The sequence below is a fragment of the Cyprinodon tularosa genome, unplaced genomic scaffold (assembly GCF_016077235.1).
Source record: "Cyprinodon tularosa strain WSP-4 unplaced genomic scaffold, ASM1607723v1 ctg246, whole genome shotgun sequence".
Lineage (NCBI taxonomy): Eukaryota > Metazoa > Chordata > Actinopteri > Cyprinodontiformes > Cyprinodontidae > Cyprinodon > Cyprinodon tularosa.
The window spans coordinates 1459240-1478278 of record NW_024038913.1 but is presented as its reverse complement, the minus strand read 5'-3'; the positions used below and the strand labels follow the sequence as shown (position 1 = coordinate 1478278).

Genomic DNA, 19039 nt, shown 5'->3' with positions numbered 1-19039 from the left:
TATTCTCAAGAACTGAACAAATTCCTTATTTCAGTCTTTTTACATCTACTTCTGTTTCTGGTGCTACTTTCCCTTTTTGTTTTCCACTTCACATCAGATTTTTCATTTGGACCATAACAAATCAATAAAAAAACAATAATCCATTGGTAAAATGGTTGGCAACAAAGGTCATCATCAATTAGTTGTGAGGCAAGATAATGAGTTACTAGCAATATTGCGGAGCAGATTAACAGCAGAGCGCTGTTAATGCAAGGTGACTGCAGATCAAGTAGAAAGGAGAGAAGTAGAGAGGTGGTATTTTCATAGAAAATAAAGTAACATTTAAAAATAAAACCTATAGGAACCTGGGTAACATGTAAGACTTCTAAGTAAGTGATTATGGCATTAGGAAACCACACAGAGTCATCAATGAGGATAAAGGGAGCTCAACAGCATGGTTAGTCACGACAGTATCTGATGTTAGTTCCGTTTTGACTTGAGGAAATGCTAAAAAAAAAAAAAAAGAAATGCAGATATTTCCTTGTTAGCTGGTTGATGACAATAGCTGTGTTTATATGCGCAAACATTCTCTATCACTTAGAAATTTATTGGGACACAAAAATAAAAAGTATTCCACACGCACAGTTTATTGTATGGGCTGAAAATCAGAAAAATTGCATCATGAGGGGCATTTATTTGAATCAAGCTTTAATCACAACAGAACTGCTCAGAAATTTGCCTAAAACAACCGCCAATGTTTTGTACTTCTGACAATAAACACAAAGGTGTGCTGTTTCTGACTGCGTGCCCAGAATGGACCTGCGACAGGTTCTGGGAGCCATTGAGCCGTTTTTTTGCTTTGCATAATTGAGCTACAGGCTCAGCAACTAATACTGTTCCTGGGTGAGTTACAGGATGTGAGAGCTGGAGGAAGTAACTTCCCTGCTCAGCACTGCCGCCTCCAGATGGATGCACAGTCAGGTCATCCAGTCCAAATGACTTGATCAGAGCAGGTATTTAGAAGACAGAGTCGGAGAGAAGTTCCTGCTGTAAATGGGAGTGAGAAGCAACTAAATTATCAAGGGTCTAGAGTCGTTATTGTCATTATGTAATAATGACTGAATTTTGTTGATACACTCGCTCAAAAGGGAAAAATGCAAACACATAAAAATAAAGAATAAGCAAATGGGGGGAAAAAAAACCTGCAGAATAAAAATGCAAGATATTAATTATCAAGCTTTTTTTTTTTTTTTTTTTAGCTCTCTGGGGAAAAAAAAAAAAAAAAAAAACTTGTAGGAGATATAAACATCCTCAGAAGAAAAAGATGTCCATGGATATGTAACATGAAGTTCATAAAGTGCATGTTTTGTGGAAACAGCCCATGAAACGAGTTGCTGGTTAGTTTGATAGTCATCAGGGTTGTTTTTGCTCTACTTGCTCCATTGAGCCCACTTATTTTCTACTGTTTATATGCTCTCAAAAAATACCCAAATTTTAAGCTTTGGTAAATTCCCACTTATGTTTTTTAGAGAAGTTTAACACAAACCTATTAAATAAATCTTACATGATGGATATCCAATAATTTAATATAGTTTATTTATTCAATAAAATGTATTTATTCAAAAGTAATTCTCAAATTTATTTATAATTAATACATCATACTTGCTAACAAATACACTAATTAGTATTTATTATTTTAAACAGTTTATTTGTTTGAATTGCATAATAATCAGGTTACCTTTATGCAATTCGCAAAATTAACTTTATGTATTTGAAATAAATACATTTATTAGTATTTATTTTGAGTAAGTATACTTTATTGATACTAAATACATAAACCTTGATGTAAGGTTTGTTTAATAGTTTTAAAATTAAGGTGAAATATTTCTGTTTACATAGATAACGTTGATCATTCACCAACAGTTGGGTAAACATAAGGTTTTTTATTTGAAGCAAGTTGCAACCTGATTTTAGTGCTGTTTTAGTCTAAATAACGTATTTTTGAAACAAAAAGTGTAATTTCCTTTTTTTGTCCGATTATTCTGAAACAATAACAAACCAATTATATCTATCTATCTATCTATCTATCTATCTATCTATCTATCTATCTATCTATCTATCTATCTATCTATCTATCTATCTATGTTAATTCCAGCCCTAAATTAGACACTTCTATGAGGTAATAAATAACCGTCGACACGAGGGAAACTTATTCATCCATTTAAAAATAAAACCTAAATGTCATAGAAAGGGTCCCTTGAGGTATTTTTATTTTTTTAATTTTTTTTTTTTTACATATTCTTACTTATTCAGTATTCATAGTTTTTCACTAAAAATTATAGTGAGAAACATGTCTCCTAAAAAATTGTTTTACCTATTCCAGTGGGAAAAAAAAAAGCATTTCAGCGACACTGGAGTTAAATTAAATTCAGAAAAATCAAAGGCATTTTTACTTCCACCCTAGGCTCGACTGCACAGTTGCAGCAGAAAACAACTTCTGATCTTTAAATAGTACATCTTGCCTCTGCCTCTTCCATTTGGGTGAATCAGAAAGTATAAAAAAAATTCCAACAAAGGTTACAGATGTTTTAATCAAATGGGATTAAGAGACCAGATATTGGTTTACATTAAGACATCGCCAAGAGACTGGAACTGGCTGAATTTCTAAGCAGGAGACAGTAATCTGCAAAATCACATGTGATTTCCCAATCAGCAAAAGTTCTATACCTCAGCACAACCATGGTGCTTTGACAACAAGACTATTCTGTGTGGACGCTACTGTTAAGTAAAACACATTCAATGTCAGCAATATTCCTAATGGGTGGCTTAAACATTAAGTGAACAGAAGTACAGGGAGGTACACAGATTTTATAAAGAAAATAATATATTGTATACAGTAATGGTGTTGAGAAATATTCACTAATACCAGTCTCCCATCCAGTCTATTAAATATACCACAGGAAAAACACAGCCACAGGCCACAAGCTGAAGTGCAAGTGAGCACCAGCAAGAGCAGCAGTCATCTGAATTGACCCTAGTGACATGTGACAGTATGTCACGCCAAACCAGCACTTACGACATTAAAAAATACACACAGAGACAGCAGAAATATCCACCGCAGCTGACCCGAAGATCAAGTGTCACAGCTAGTCAAGGAGCATGCAAAGTGTTTTGGGGCGGGGGCAATGTGGCTGTGGCTAGAGAGCTAGATGGTGGGCATGGATAACATGAACACCAACTAATGGTGGAGATCCTGATGTGTCAGGGTTTTATCTTTCTTTTATTCAGGCTTCATTCTTTCAGTCTGATCATTTTACCAATGCAAACTCAGCTATATCCGTTACATTAGAGTGACAGATTCGTGTCCAGTAAAATACCAGACACCCTTACAATCATAGATGTGTTTACTGCAAGACAGAGATATAAATAGGTTGTAAAATTATAAATGGCTTTTTAACAGGAGTCTGTGTGCAAGTGGTCTATTTATAAAACTGAGCTGCTCATGTGAATCGAGATGAAAGTAAACCCAACATAAAAAAGAATCCACATGTGCCTCTCTCTGTGTGACGGATCATTTTCTAGAAAAATGAATAAATAAAAAACATTATAGTGATTAAACGTTGTGCTTATGAAGCCTGTTTTATAGACCTAAATGCCTCCACTGATTTCTGTGAAAGAACACCATCTGTATTTGCCATCACATCCCACCCCTCTGCTTCCTTTACAAAGCCTTAAGAAACTCCCAGGAAAATACAGAAACTAGAAAATCGCACTCCATTAAATTAACAAAGACTTGACCTTTGACGGTGAAGTAATATCCTGCACAGGAAATCATTGGAAAGGAGGCATGTTAACCACAAGGAAACAGATACAAAATGTATTCAGGTAGATTTTAGAATATGTCCAAGCTATCCTCTTACTCGTATAACTAGAGCTAAGGTTTTGTCCTTTTGGACACCAAATATTCACAAGAACTTCTTACAGGTGCAAATAATGTGATGTTTAAATTTTTAATCATTGTGCAAAATTAAATTATTTACAGCATGGATGTTAGGAGAACTGCTGTGCTTATAAACGTAGCGACACAGTTTTTGCATATTGCCTTTTCTCACAAGCAAATTTAAGTCTTTGTAGAAGAAAAAGTTTTTATATATAGAAAAAATAAGGCTCACTAAGCTGTAAAATGTCTTGAAGCTGTGCCTGTGCTTCTAATCTTCAGGAAGCAGCTGACAACAGACTCCCTCAACATGAGCTATATATACTGCATAGGTCTAGTTTACTAGATATGATTTTTAAAGGAACAAAACACTGAGCCTATTTAAAACAATATTGGGTACGGCCCAGTTGTAGATGTGATAAAAAAAGAAAGACCCCTTTAAATTTAGCAGTTTAAATGTAGTTTCAAACGGTCCATTACAATAGTTTATCACAAACTGTTCTTTAAAGGTAGCCTTCAGGAGAGGGGAAAGCAACATACTTCCTAAATCTGTGCTGATATATAAAAATACATCAAGATACTCAAGATGTATTAATGTCAGAAAGGAATTAACTTATAAGTGATGCTGACCAAAAATCCAAAGATATTTAGGACAGTGCAAAGGTTTTTTTATACCTTCTTACTCATCTTCTCAAACTATAATATTTTTATTAGGATTCTATGTGGCATATATAAATTGTCTAGTATTTAATCAATTTAGTCTGACACCCCTAATAAAACCTATTAACATTTGAGAAAATCTCTTTAAGAAAAAAGAAAAAAGGTAAGATGGTAAGTTATGCCACTTCTCATTCTTAATTTTAAGACCTTTTTAAAGAGCTGTCTATCGATCATGGATCTAAAAACCGAAGAGATTTCAGCAGATATTCATTAAAAAACTGGCATTTATTAAAGAGCAATTGCCACTGAGTGTCCGATGTCATGAAGGACTGCTCGGATGCAATATAACATATACTATGAAACGTTATGCACCAGTTAGCTTTGCGAAAGCGGTCTGGAACGGTACTGGCGGTCTGGGTGGTTGCGGAGGATGTGGGATTTCTTGGTAATACAAAAAAGAAGGGCCCAGAGCAAATAATAAAGATGATGTGATTAACAAGGTTAATGAAGTATGACCCCGTCTTTCCTGAGTTATTAACATGTCATTAGGTCAAAACTTCAGTGTCATGCCTAACCATATTTCTGGGCTCCTACAAGAAACTTTCAATGCAGACACTAGGTTAAATTATTACATAAAAAAAAAAAAAATAGGGATGCATGATATATCAGCATGATCCGTATCAGCCAATGTTGGTTATTTCTAACCATATCTGTATTGGCCAGATAATTAAAGCTGGACTGATATTAACCTATATTTATTTGCATATATTCTCTGCTTTTATTTCAGAGGAGAGGGGATCGTTCCCGGTATTTGTTTGGCCATGTGACATGACAGTGATGCAGCTCAGGGTTGTGGCTGTTTAAGAGAAGCGGTGAAGTAATGTCAGCACCATGTTCAGTTATTCCTGGTAACCACAGTGTAGGGAAATATATCAGTAAATATTGGTTGTTGGCCATAATGGCAATATTGATACCAGATATCAACATTGGACCTGGGGCATCTCTTAAAAACGAAATTGGTGTGGTATTTTACAACACACTAGGTGAGGCTATCCATGGCTAAGATAATATTATATTTAAATATCTCTGAAGGGAAAACCTCTGCTGCCAGGATTAATTGGACTGGGGTTAGCAGAACAGAGTGAAATCATGAAAAAATGTTTTGAATGTCTGTCGATCTAATTTGCAATTCGCACCCTGATCAGGTCTGATGTACCATTTTAAATTTAATGCCAAATAAAACTTTTGTTTTGAAAATAAGAACAAGGGAAAGTCTTTTTACCTTCTCCAAAATGTATGCATGGACTTCATACAAGCAAATTATTGTGTGTAGAAAGCCTGCAAGTCTTTGGGTAGGTAGTAAGAGGGGAATCTCTGAAAGCGCATGGCTTGACAACATGTGATCATCATCTGCATAGTTTCCAGCATGATATCAGCCTGATTAAAGACAACAAAAGGCTTCATTGTATGGACTGGGCTGAACAAGGGTCATTGTGCAGTCTGATGACAGTCAAAAAAAAAAAAAAAAAACAGCAAGAGCAGGCTCAAGTTTTCATTCCTCCATCAATGGAAATGGTGGACTAAGCAAATTCCCAGCTGAGAAGAGTTCAACACGAGGCACACGGTAAGTTTATTTAATCAAAGTTCAGCGGTGTCATAAAAATGTTTATGTTAGCCCAGCTGTTGACTTATGAATAAGGATATCTTCTTTTAAACCCCACAGTTATCTAATCAGTCAGCAGGAATAAAAAATAAATACTCCAGAAAGGATGGACATCAGAGCTGATGTCACATCCTGTGTATTGGACCACCGGCTTAAGGAGGTATGGTTACTGCTTGTTTTACTGGGGAGCACTAGAAGGAAGGAAGCACAGAGCAGAGGAGGGGCAGTGTGTAAATGAAGGCATGTCCGGTGTGTCCGGTCAACACAACCAAGGAAACAACATAAGATTGCTCACAAGCACAGGAACACATCCACACGGCACGTGTAAACTTACACATCCCATCCCTGGCCATGACAAGGCGTACGTGACTGTAATATGAAAAAAAGGGCCTTCTGTGAAAAGTAGGCCTGCTGCACACAGATCAACTAGAGATTTCAGCATCCAATCTGACACATCTATTTAGGAAAGTTGATGAAGTGTGGTTTACTGTAGAATAATGGGTAATAGAATGGATCAAAGAGGAGATTACATGTCTAGTCTCAAAAGGATCAAACTTCACAAAGTCAAATAAAAGCAAGAATGAGTTTTTAAGGTTATTGCGAGTTTCAAAACAGTCTTTTGACTTAGACTTGTGGCCTGGGACCCTCTGAGGTATAAGTCTATATAAACTTATATGGGCGTTAAAGACAGCGTTATGGCTTCCTGTTAAAACATTGATTTTACAGCAAAAAAAAATCCAGAAGTTATGTTTTTGTTATATCACTTAGCTCTACAGTAGTGTTAGATTTGACATGCACAATGGCAGCTTTGTATTCACTTGTACTGAAATTTACAAAGCATACAGAGAACATTAAATCGATCATCTCTCTCATCACTGATATATAAAGACTTTATTTAATCTGCCATGATAAGTAATAGATGGCTAAGCTTGGTTTTATGCAGTCGAGAGGATTTTCCAAATATAGTTTTTGAAGTGATAAGAGCACCAGAGACCTCTTTAATCTTTAGAAACCTCTCTGGATTAAAGGGAGGGAAAAATCAGTCTACTTCCCCACAGAGCAGCAAGGTAATTATAATAAGCTCCCAAATTTGAATCCCTTTCATGTCCGCCGCAGGCAAATATGACCAACGAGTAAGGAAGGCTGCAAGGCATTCTTATATAGAAATCATTGAGTTAGGTGGTAGAACATGATGTGACCTATAGATAAGTGGATATTCAAAGCATGTGTGAGCTGCTTCCCGCAGCCTCATGTGGTGAAATCTCACAAATCAGTTATATGTAAATCAACATGAAACCTCTGCTTTAACCGTTTTATGAAACAGAAACAGTCCGTTAATACTGAAGGCCATCAAACATTGTTTAATCCACTATAAAAAGACAAAACAAAATATTTTTGGTCTTACTAAAGAACAAGTCCAACCAGAAGGTTAGGTAGATTACATGAACAATGTGCAGTGGTAGCAATGAAAGAGTGTGGTGAGATATGGGTTTATGTAAAGAAAAAGGAGAAATCCTCTGAAGGTGTGGTTTAACTCTCGGAAATGAATGACTTGTTACAGTTTCAATAAGTCTAAAACCATGGTTTTTGTGTGTTTTTCATGATTCAACTCAAAACTATTTAATCTCCAAAGAGCCTGTAATTGTTCTGCTCAGTTACCTGAAAAGCTAGATTTTATATAACGAATTAAATCCAGTCAGCTAAGCCAAAAGAACTGCATTCTCATGGTGTAATTAATTTCATTTTTCTGTTACAATACTGTTTTGTTATGCAAATTCTTGTGGAACGGTATGCATTCTAATCAGTATTAAATCTGAGCCTAAGAGAAGAGGAAAGAAAAAGAAGAAAGTTCAAAACGATTCTAACAATGTCCAGCACTTGACCAGTGTTTGGAGCGGTTTCAATTATTATTCAGGATCATACAATATGCTAAAGGTGTCCAAGTCTGATCCTCGAAACTAACCTCCATACAACTTTTAGATTCATCCAACACACTTGAATCAAATTACTTAAATCTCTTATCAGCAGTTCATTCAGCTCTACAGAAGCCTGATAAAGTCACATGCATTTGAGTCGGGTGTGTTTTACAGATAGGATGCATTTAAATGTTGCAGGATGGTTTGCTCTCAAAGATTAGACGTTCTACACTGAGCAGTTCTTTTCTTAAGGAAAACTTCGCTATTTTTAAAGAAAGATTTTTCTTGAGTATGTGGGCTCACCAATGTTAAGCCCCTCCAAAAACCTGAAAGTCTCTCTGTCTGTTTCACATGGACAAATAATGCTCCTATTTATAATGTCTCAACACCTTTTCACTATCGCTTCATAAAATCAATAAAGATTAATACCATTTTTAGCTCAGCTGAATGATGACATTTCACTCTGACGGATGCAGTTTTTCAATGCAAGTCCCTTTATTGTCCCACAATGGGGAAATTCACACGCTGAATTTAACCCATCCCATTGGGGAGCAGTGATGCCATTGTGAGGTGCCCGGCAAGCAGTGTGGGGTTAGGGGTCAGGAGCCCAGAGTGGAGGCTGTGGGGATCAAACCGGATACTTCCAACCTTCTCAGAGCTCAAATGCACAGCTCTAACCCACTAGGCCTCTAGCCCATTCAGGAAAAGAAGACATGGAAAAGAAAGAATAAACATCTGTCCATCTGCTGAGACCCTTAGAAGGCCATAATGGTTGGGTAAAGATTATGAAACTCGCAATGCAACATCTTTGCAGTTGAGTGGATTTTAACTAGGAGGTACAAATTTGTCAGTCAACTTACTTCATTTGTGGAAGAGAGCTCTGACTTTATTTGAACTTTCAGCAAATAGGGTATACTCTATTCAACAACTGTCTTGTCTCCTTTGGAATTATCACTGACACCCTTTTTAATTAGTAGATTTGCTTGATGATTAGATTAAGCATTAGATCAATACCTTAAAGGTGCACTGTGCAAGTATAAAAATTCAGTTTTTTTTCCACCTTACAATTTCTCACAATTGTTTGATGATGGTGCTTTTATACTATATTTACACAGGTTTTTCTATAGGCTCCATTTTTCAGTTCATTAGAGTGATTTAGGTTAGTTTCTTTGGGTATGCACATAGGAGTGATGCCTTAAACACCCTTATTCATCGGGCTACTTTGTTGACGCATTAGCAAGAGATTGCAGGTGACTGCTCCTGAAGATGGATCACAAAAGATCAGTCACAAGTGCACCTCAAACGAAACAAACTCCACATAACAAAGGATTGACTGGTGCAAAGGGGCCAAATTGGTGTCTGAGAGGTGATGGAAAAAAGAAAAATATTGGGGCAGCATTTAACAAATGAAGGAAGCTCAGATCTGCCCTGGGAATGAAAAGGGGCCGACATTTGTTCCTCTTTTTATTAAAAAGAGAAAGTGGTCCATTCAAATAAATTCAACATTATTCTTTCTACGTCAGAAGACAATACGGCTCTGAACAAAAAATCTGTGTAGATGTAATGGCAGAATGCAATGCTTTACCTTTACTCCCATGCAAATGTTATGTTGTTTGTTAGTTTTTTATTCTTTTTCTATAAACTATTCAATTATCATTTTTTGTATTTTATGTAATGTAGAAAATAAAGAATTGCCAAACCCTTTATATTAAAATGTTTGGTTAACTCTAAGATACATTCGTTTTATTGATAAGACATGGAAATGGGGATTGGCAAAGTTGTGGACAGAAAAATAATATATACAAATGAATTGCTGAAGCACATAAAAATGTATTTAACAAAAATTTTCAAAGAAGGTAAAGCTGAGCCTTTGAGGGGGGCTGAGAGACTTGTAAAACCAAGGATGAATGCTAAGGAAGTGGGGAGACTGAAGCCTTACACCAGGGATGAAAGATCTGTGGAAAACTCTTGACAAAAGCACAGGAAAATAGGGAAGACAGGGGCAGGTCCTTTGGGACAGTCCCAAAGCCCAGACAGAGGAAGGGCTCTTTACAACTGATGGAACAAGAGAAAACACACACACAGCCTTTATTTTTTAAAAAAAGTCAGTTTTTCCCACTCAAGTCAAAGCAAGGAGAATTAGCAATGTTTCCAAACACAAATAAGGGAATCAGTGCTAAATGTGTGGGTGGATGGACAGAACATCTTGCTTGAACTCTGGAAATTTAACAGAATGTTATTCTATGAAAGTTTATTTTTGCTCTTTTAAGAGAACATATATAACATTTATTGGACTTCCTTTTTTATTTAAACTGGGTGTGATCATCTGTGCAACATAAATGAGGGAGTTTACATAGTTTTCTCCCAGCACAGCATTACAAGATGGGCCAGCTGGGAAATGCCGGGAACATTGGCATTATTGGTGAATAGAAAGTGAACATAGATGGAGCAAGTTGAGAGTTGCTTTATGAGGTAAGCTCAAAGATGTAAATTCCATGGGGCTTCATGCCACATCACCTCCTCTGATGGATAGAAGAAATTCCAATCTACTTATGTAAAAACGGCTGGTATATGAAGGTTTGAAAAGCATATTTTGACAAGCACTTATCTTTTAATTTTGTTTAAGTTCGTGCTTAGAGAGAAAAAAACATTTAGACTCAAACCAGACCAGAATCATCAGGGGAAAAAAAAAAAAAAAAAAAAAAGAAGAGGCAAAATAAGAAATTTCACAGGGCCCCAAAAACACACCCTTTCCATTTCTGGAAAAGCAGCTGGAGCGAGTTTACTGGATGGGATGTTGCTGGGATTGCTGAAACTCTCCAGATACAAATTTGTGTGTACTTCCATTCAGGGAACAGTCAGCTTAAGTTTAGCAGTCTGGTACACAATGAGGATTCATAGCCTCTGGGTATGACAACTGAGGCCTCCACAGATAGAGGAGCCGGGAGCAAAGCAGTAGTTGGCCTGTGGGGAAGTGGAAGGGGGGGTGGGGGGGGGGGGGTAGAGTCACCCTATTTAAAACTTGACAGTCCTGTATCAGGGCTGGGATACTGTATCAGTTTGGGTGTTCCTTGAGTTGGAAGCCTGAACCAACAATGAGCTAAGGGAAAGAAGTATGCACAATCCAACCTTCAAATAGCAACGATAAGCAGAACATGATCTAAATTTAGCAACATTTAAATCTATTAATAACAGCATTTTACTAACATTGTTATTCTTTTTTTTCTTTTGTTTCTCTTCTTGAGAAAGGGATGGCTGTGTGGAAGGGTGGTAATGCTTCCATTTCTTTATATGTATAGATATATGTGTATATATATATATATATATATATATATATATATATATACACTATATTGCCAAAAGTATTTGCTCACCTGCCTTGACTCACATATGAGCTTAAGTGACATCCCGTTCCTAATCCATAGGGTTCAATATGACGTCGGTCCACCCTTTGCAGCTAGAACAGCTTCAACTCTTCTGGGAAGGCTGTCCACAAGGTTTAGGAGTGTGTTTATGGGAATTTTTGACCATTCTTCCAGAAGCGCATTTGTGAGGTCGCACACTGATGTTGGACGAGAAGGCCTGGCTCTCAGTCTCCGCTCTAATTCATCCCAAAGGTGTTCTATCGGGTTGAGGTCAGGACTCTGTGCAGGCCAGTCAAGTTCATCCACACCAGACTCTGTCATCCATGTCTTTATGGACCTTGCTTTGTGCACTGGTGCACAGTCATGTTGGAAGAGGAAGGGGCCAGCTCCAAACTGTTCCCACAAAGTTGGGAGCATGGAATTGTCCAAAATGTCTTGGTATGCTGAAGCATTCAGAGTTCCTTTCACTGGAACTAAGGGGCCAAGCCCAGCTCCTGAAAAACAACCCCACACCATAATCCCCCCTCCACCAAACTTTACACTTGGCACAATGCAGTCAGACAAGTACCGTTCTCCTGGCAACCGCCAAACCCAGACCCGTCCATCAGATTGCCAGATGGAGAAGCGCGATTCGTCACTCCAGAGAACGCGTCTCCACTGCTCTAGAGTCCAGTGGCGGCGTGCTTTACACCACCGCATCCGACGCTTTGCATTGCACTTGGTGATGTATGGCTTGGATGCAGCTGCTCGACCATGGAAACCCATTCCATGAAGCTCTCTGCGCACTGTTCTTGAGCTAATCTGAAGGCCACATGAAGTTTGGAGGTCTGTAGTGATTGACTCTGCAGAAAGTTGGCGACCTCTTCGCACTATGCGCGTCAGCATCCGCTGACCCCGCTCCGTCAGTTTACGTGGCCTACCACTTCGTGGCTGAGTTGCTGTCGTTCCCAAACACTTCCATTTTCTTATAATACAGCTGACAGTTGACTGTGGAATATTTAGGAGCGAGGAAATTTCACGACTGGATTTGTTGCACAGGTGGCATCCTATCACAGTTCCACGCTGGAATTCACTGAGCTCCTGAGAGCGACCCATTCTTTCACAAATGTTTGTAAAAACAGTCTGCATGCCTAGGTGCTTGAATTTATACACCTGTGGCCATGGAAGTGATTGGAACACCTGATTCCAATAATTTGGATGGGTGAGCAAATACTTTTGGCAATATAGTGTATATATACACATATACACACACACACACACAAGATGCTATTTATTTTAAATACATTTTTGTAGAACTTGTCTTCTTTACGCTCCACTAAATTCACCACCTTTGCTGCATATCTGCCCTCTTCATAAAGATAACATAGAAATCTTTGCTCCAGCAGTGAAATTCGTGCTCAGTTTGATTGTATTCTACCTGATAGTTAACTATTAGTGTTTCAGTCATTAAAAACTGAACATTATACACTTAGTATAGTATATAAACTCTACACATTTTCTCATTATCTATTAAATGCTCTAAAACTACTTTAACTAAAAATGTGACATTCAGTCTATTTTCTCAAAGATTAAAGATTCAAAAACTAAGCATGCATCTCACTACAGCATGGAATCCTTAAATACACTGGGGTTTCCAGTAATAGCAGCCCAATATCTTTGCCTCTCCTTTTTATTTCTGGTTTATAATTCTGCTGATTGGATGTTTTCAATTTGTAATATTTTTTATTGTAATATTGCTTAATAATTTTAACTTTTGAGTTTTGTAGTTCCTTTTAATCCTTATAGATAATGTCCAGCAATAAGCATGCAACAAACTCCAGTTGCACATTATACAAGTTTATCCGACACAATCAGTGGCATATGCTTTCAAAGCTAAAATGTAGCTAAAATCATGGAACCAAAGGGGCAAAGCCAACAACTTGCACAATTCAATAGATACGCACACGATAAAGTAAGTGTTGGGTATTTTCTTTTACATTTTATTTTTCTTTACATAGGAACAATACAAGACATAAACAAAAACATGGTTGATCCCACTAGACAGCACATGCAATATAAAGGTACAGCAAAAGAAAAGTTAAGTAAATAAAATACACACATATTTCCAGTCCTTCATAGGTTTTCAAGGGCTAAAAATAACCGGTCCCAAGCAGCTCAAATACTCTATATGTGTTGGATATTTAAGCTGAGGTTTGATTGAGCTCTTTGCAAGCAGGGTGTTCAAATGTTTTCAGTGCTTTAAGATCAATCACTCAGTTTGGAGGAATACGTCTTTAATGACATTTTTATGCAGAAGTACAAAGGGAAACATTATAAAGACATTCTGTAAATGGATGTTGAAAGTTTAGCCTCTGAGCTGCCCTGTTGGTTTTACTCACCACATCCTAAGTCACTCTGAACAAACGACAGTCATGTGAAACAGAAGCCCTGTTTTTTAGGAATTGGGAGTTTATTATCTCATAAGAATTTTAACTTCTTAAGCAGGTGATAAATAATTATCCTGTTTTATTATTTTAAATTGGGGTAAAGTGTGCTTAACATTTGGATATCCAAATTCCAATAACTAAGAACGGTGCTTGATCACATCTACACGACACTTCATAAATTCACCTGCATTTTAACCTCTGAACAAATGCTAATTTCTATGTTGTGTTAAAGTTCAACCAGCAGCAGTGTAGGAATGGTAGATAGTTTATTTTTTCCCAAAGCGACCAATGTGGCTTCTACACTACATTTATGGTTAGTGCCTTTCAGAAAGGCTTTCTTCCATTTTCTATACTCAAAGAGGGTATTTACAGTCTCAAGTGCATGTTCTTTATTACTTCTAGTCATTTAATTGCTCTCAGATGTGTGCTAAAAAAAAGCAGCTTTGGGAAATTCAAGTTTCTTCTTATGTATCAAATACTTGAGTAATGAAGACTCAATCTTATGTCACAGCTGTCTTTAAAAATAAATTAAATCTGTTCACAAATAAGGCTCAAGTGGTGGTCTGCTGGGCAGAGAACAGAGTGTTTACATCCTGGAGAGGCAGTGAGATTGGATGTTCGAAACTCAGGCTGTTTCTATGGGTCCCTGAGCAAAACCCATAACACCAGGATGTTCTCCGTATGCTATTCAGTTTGGCAGCAGTGTTCTCAAAGGGATGGATTAAACGCAGAGGAATAAATTCCCACTGTGGACTTAAAAAGCCATATTTTATTTTTTCCTTTTCTTCAAATAGAAAAGACTGGATAAGATGGTGGACTGTGCGGTTTCACTGTAGTAAGAAATCTTTTCACAACCAGTGTTTACATCTGACTTTGAGGGCCTCGGGTACGGAAAGAATTTATTGAGCTATCTGAACAACCCAACCTCTGAGAGCTCTTCACTCTCAAGTGGGAAGACCAAAGGTCAAAACAGGTGCTGCTGGAGCTCTAGTGAGGAAGCAACCAGGCTTGAATAGCCATCTCTCTGAAAACTATTTTTTTCCCCAGGTCAAATACCCTGAAACACAATAAGAACACCAATCCCAAATCAGATGTCTTCATTCATATTGCACACTAATAACAGTCTGACTTAAATAAAATAATCAAATATGACTTGGATGCTTGATGTCATATGATCTACAGCTTTTTCTGTGTGACAAAGTTTTCCAGTATGTTCGACGAATGCCAGTTCATGTCCAGCTCATGACATATGAGGTGCTGACGGAGAGAAAGGCAGGGTGGTATGCTGGCAGATGGAAGGCCTGGAGGCTTAGAGGTAAACCTGAAATAGGCCTGCTGCTGCATTATAGCATTACATCACATCTGACTTCATCGTCATGCTGGAAGCTGCATCATGCCACCCCTTAAGGTGTCACGGGGATAGATAAAGCTGGCTACAATGGTTGAACTCTCTCAATTACCAGCCTAGATACTGTACTTTCATGAAGCTTATGAATATTGAGCCACACAAGCCGTTTTTCAGTAGTCGTCTGCACCAAACAAATCATTAAGTTTTCATTGTTTTGATCACTTCACTGATATGACGGGAAGATGTGAATACTTGCATGTTATATTGCAGACCTTATTACAGACATCACAGCATAACATGCAAAAAACTTTTTTTTTTTTTATCTACTCCAAAACCACAACCACCTCAAAGTCAAGGAGCTAGGCGCTGAGCCAATGTGAGACAGATATCTAGCCAATGCTGCTTTTTAAGCTCTCTAGCCAGCCAACATACATTCCTTTTGTTTCTCGAGCAGAAGAACGAGTTAGTCTGCATGTTTGACTGGTCTGGGTATTGTTCTTATGCCTACTGTTAACAAGTCCACCCAGGAGGTAAATATTAACAGTAGCAGAAGAAACACACAGTGCCCTGGAAAAGTATTTACTCTGTAAACCATACTGTACATATATTTTATATATACCAACCATACATTTGAATTTGTTAGAATTCAATGTGACCAAAGCAAGTCGAAGGAAAATGATGCATGGTTTTATTTTATTCATTTGAATGGAAGTCTGAATAGTGCAGGTTTTTTGTTTTGCTTCTAAATACTTTGTAAAACCATCTTTCACTGTAACTGTAGCTGTTTCTTTGTAAGTCTCTTCCAAGTTTCAACACCTTGACACTGAAATCTATTCTTCTTTTCATAATTGTCGAAAGTCAGTCAGATTGAACGACAAATGTCTGAACATATATGTACAAAGCTTAAAACTGCTTCTAAGTTTAGTTAAGATTTAACTTCGACTGATCTATTCTAACATAACAACATTCTTCAGTCTAACCTTATCAGGTTAATTTCCATCCCAGCCTCAAGTCTTTTGTGGCATTTGATAAGTTTTCTTCCAGGATCACGCTATATACATCATGCCAGCATGTGGGACTTCATAAAATATTTGAATTATGACCACTTTGCAATTACAATAATCAAGCTCTGTAACTATAAGCAGACATCATGTTGACGGATGAAATAATTTCTTTAAAGATGTTTTTCTTTGCAAGATGTTTTGCATGTGATACAGATGTTTTCTGGGGTAAAACACATCTGTATCACATAGTTACTTGGACAATCATTTGCTCCACCCATTGAGCTGTACAGCTGACTAAAGCACAGTTCATCCAGCTCAGAGAGAGCGCAGACAAAATGAAGAAAATGACCAGTAATACCGGAGGGTACACCAAGGTTTGGGAACAGGAATCTTTCCTGTAGTCCTTTTAAACAAAACAAAAAAGTCAAACACCAAAAAGAAATGTGAACGTAGCTGTTTGTAATTGTACATGCATTGCCCATCGTAGAAGGCAAATAAAAATATGTTTTGTTAATGCTGAATAGTTTTAGATGGATGGGGGGAAAAAAACATCTATGGAGGAATGGCAATGAATGAAAGTTGACAACATGAGCACTGAGCATGAAATCCTGCTCTGTATTTAAAGTCAACACCATGAAGAATTTCCCCAGGACTGATCACTTGGCCCGACCGACAGACAGACAGAAACTGTGCCATGAGTCATGCTGGCATGATTACGGTGTGGCCTCATCAACAGACACCCCCCAAAAAACAAACCTCTCATACAAGCCAATCAATAAAAGGCCACACTGGATAAAAGATCTGCTTCTACGGAGGTGCTTTCAAGTCCCACAGAAAGATATACATTATATATATATATAGGCCCCAAACACAACAGCAGCACACTTTGGGAATATTCTCTCTGGGTTCCAGTTGGAGCATTGACAGGGGATGAGCATGACTGCCACTATCACACATCAGGGCTTTGCTTTATTGGTCCGGTTACATCACCCCCTCCTCTTGCTCTATGTGATGATGTTTCAGGATAACTGGGCACACAAACTTGGCCATGTGCTCCTATTTGTCTTGTCTGCCAAAATCAGTCAGCAGTTTCCAATACAGTGGGGCCACAGTTTCACTTCCACATGGCCAGGTATTGTAGGACAGTGATGAGCGTAAATTGTCAACAAGGTTGCAGGTTGGGAATATGGAGGCTGCTAACAAGGCAGACATGGAAAGCGGATACACATTTTGGTATACCGAAGGATGCTGCAACTGTGTTAATATTTTGGCTCTCAACTATGAGTCACTTTAAATAACAATTGTTTAGTGCAATAGAAAAGCCACAATCTAAAGACAAAACAACACTGTAAGGCGGCACTGGTTCTCTTTTCTGGTAAATCTACATTTACAGTTATATATTTATCAGTCTATATTAGTGTACCGTAAGAGGAAATGAGTAAGCTGATTTGCATTGGGAGACGGATGCTGATGGTGACCAGGAAGGACAGTTTGAGTGGGAGGGGGGCAAAAATGAATGAAGTCATGCTGAAACTGTACATGGTGTAATTTACCAGACACTCCAGTTTTAAAGAAATAATTATATTCTAAGACATAGGCTAAACAATGTGTGGTATTTATTAAATCAGATTGTTATACAATTTTCCCCTGCGTTAAAGCATGAGTTTCAAACTCCCCCCCCATTCATTCCTTTAAAGTCTTATATCATTTAAAAAAAAATAGGAAAAAAAAGCAGGTTGGGCCTCATATGGTGAATCAAATTATAAGCTTCAGAACTGGAACGTTTGAAATTGTCCACTTTAACAATGACACAGAACACGGTGTCCCATTGTCATCTCCCTGCTGGATCCACAGGGTTCCCACGCTGACCAGCTAATTGGCCCCTAAATTTAATCTACTTTGACCGAGCTCGTTTCCTCTTTAATAATCACGACGCTGAGCGCTTCTTCCGACTGCTGCCTGCCTTCCGTATGGGTAGACCAGAGCACCAGACAGTCACGATAAATAATAAAAGAAAGAAAAAAGACAAAACTCACCCTTATAACGCTCAGCAGTATAAAAGATATCCTTATAATGAGATTCTTTCACAGGCAGCTGATCTCCGGTTTTCTCACATCATTCTAACAGCAACACACGCTGTTTCTTTTTCACCAAGCAGATGTGTGATTTTCTTTTTAAATACCAGTCCCACCGCCGTGCGTAAAATCCAGTCGCTTTGCTGTTGGTCTCAACTGCGGCAGCAGAGGCGAAGCGGATGGGTGTGACAAGGATGAGGCTGCTGTCTGCTCCCCTTCTCTCCAACGGACGAGGTGTTTCCACGTTGCTCCATGAAGCGTGCGGCCGAAGTTCCCTCTCTTGTAGCCCGATTAAGTTTGGTGGAGAGCCCGCCCCGCCCTGGGCTGAAGACGGTCTGAGGGGAAGGCGAGCCCGAGGAGCGCACCGACCAATCGCTGGGCGCGCGGGGAGGCGCTGCTTCTCCCGGTTCACTACGGGGTGACTAAGCGATATGTCCGTGTGAGTCCTGGGAAGCCAGGTCTGCCATTTCAGTTTACTCCCCAGTGAATTATATTAGCTTTAAAGATGCACCTCAGTAACTTAGAGCCTCATGTTGGAGTTTATCTAGTTTAGTTATTCAATTGGATTAAAAAAAAATAGATTCATTACGCATGGAAATATATGTCATGCGTTATGCTTGTTAAATTGGATGATTGTGGCTTTCTGATTATGGAAAGCAATATTCA

The 19039-nt window shown here is 38.1% G+C and overlaps 1 protein-coding gene across 3 annotated transcripts in view; it reads right to left on the bottom strand.

Annotated features, from left to right (window-relative positions):
• rhbdf1a (rhomboid 5 homolog 1a (Drosophila)) overlaps positions 1 to 18648 on the bottom strand; it is a 31917-nt gene extending 13269 nt beyond the window's left edge. For all 3 annotated transcript variants that reach the window (XM_038287902.1, XM_038287903.1, XM_038287904.1), the window contains exon 1: positions 18335 to 18648. The gene's annotated coding sequence lies outside the window, so the exon portion shown is untranslated. The remainder of the gene's footprint in view (positions 1 to 18334) is intronic.
• Between the last annotated feature and the right edge of the window lie 391 nt (positions 18649 to 19039).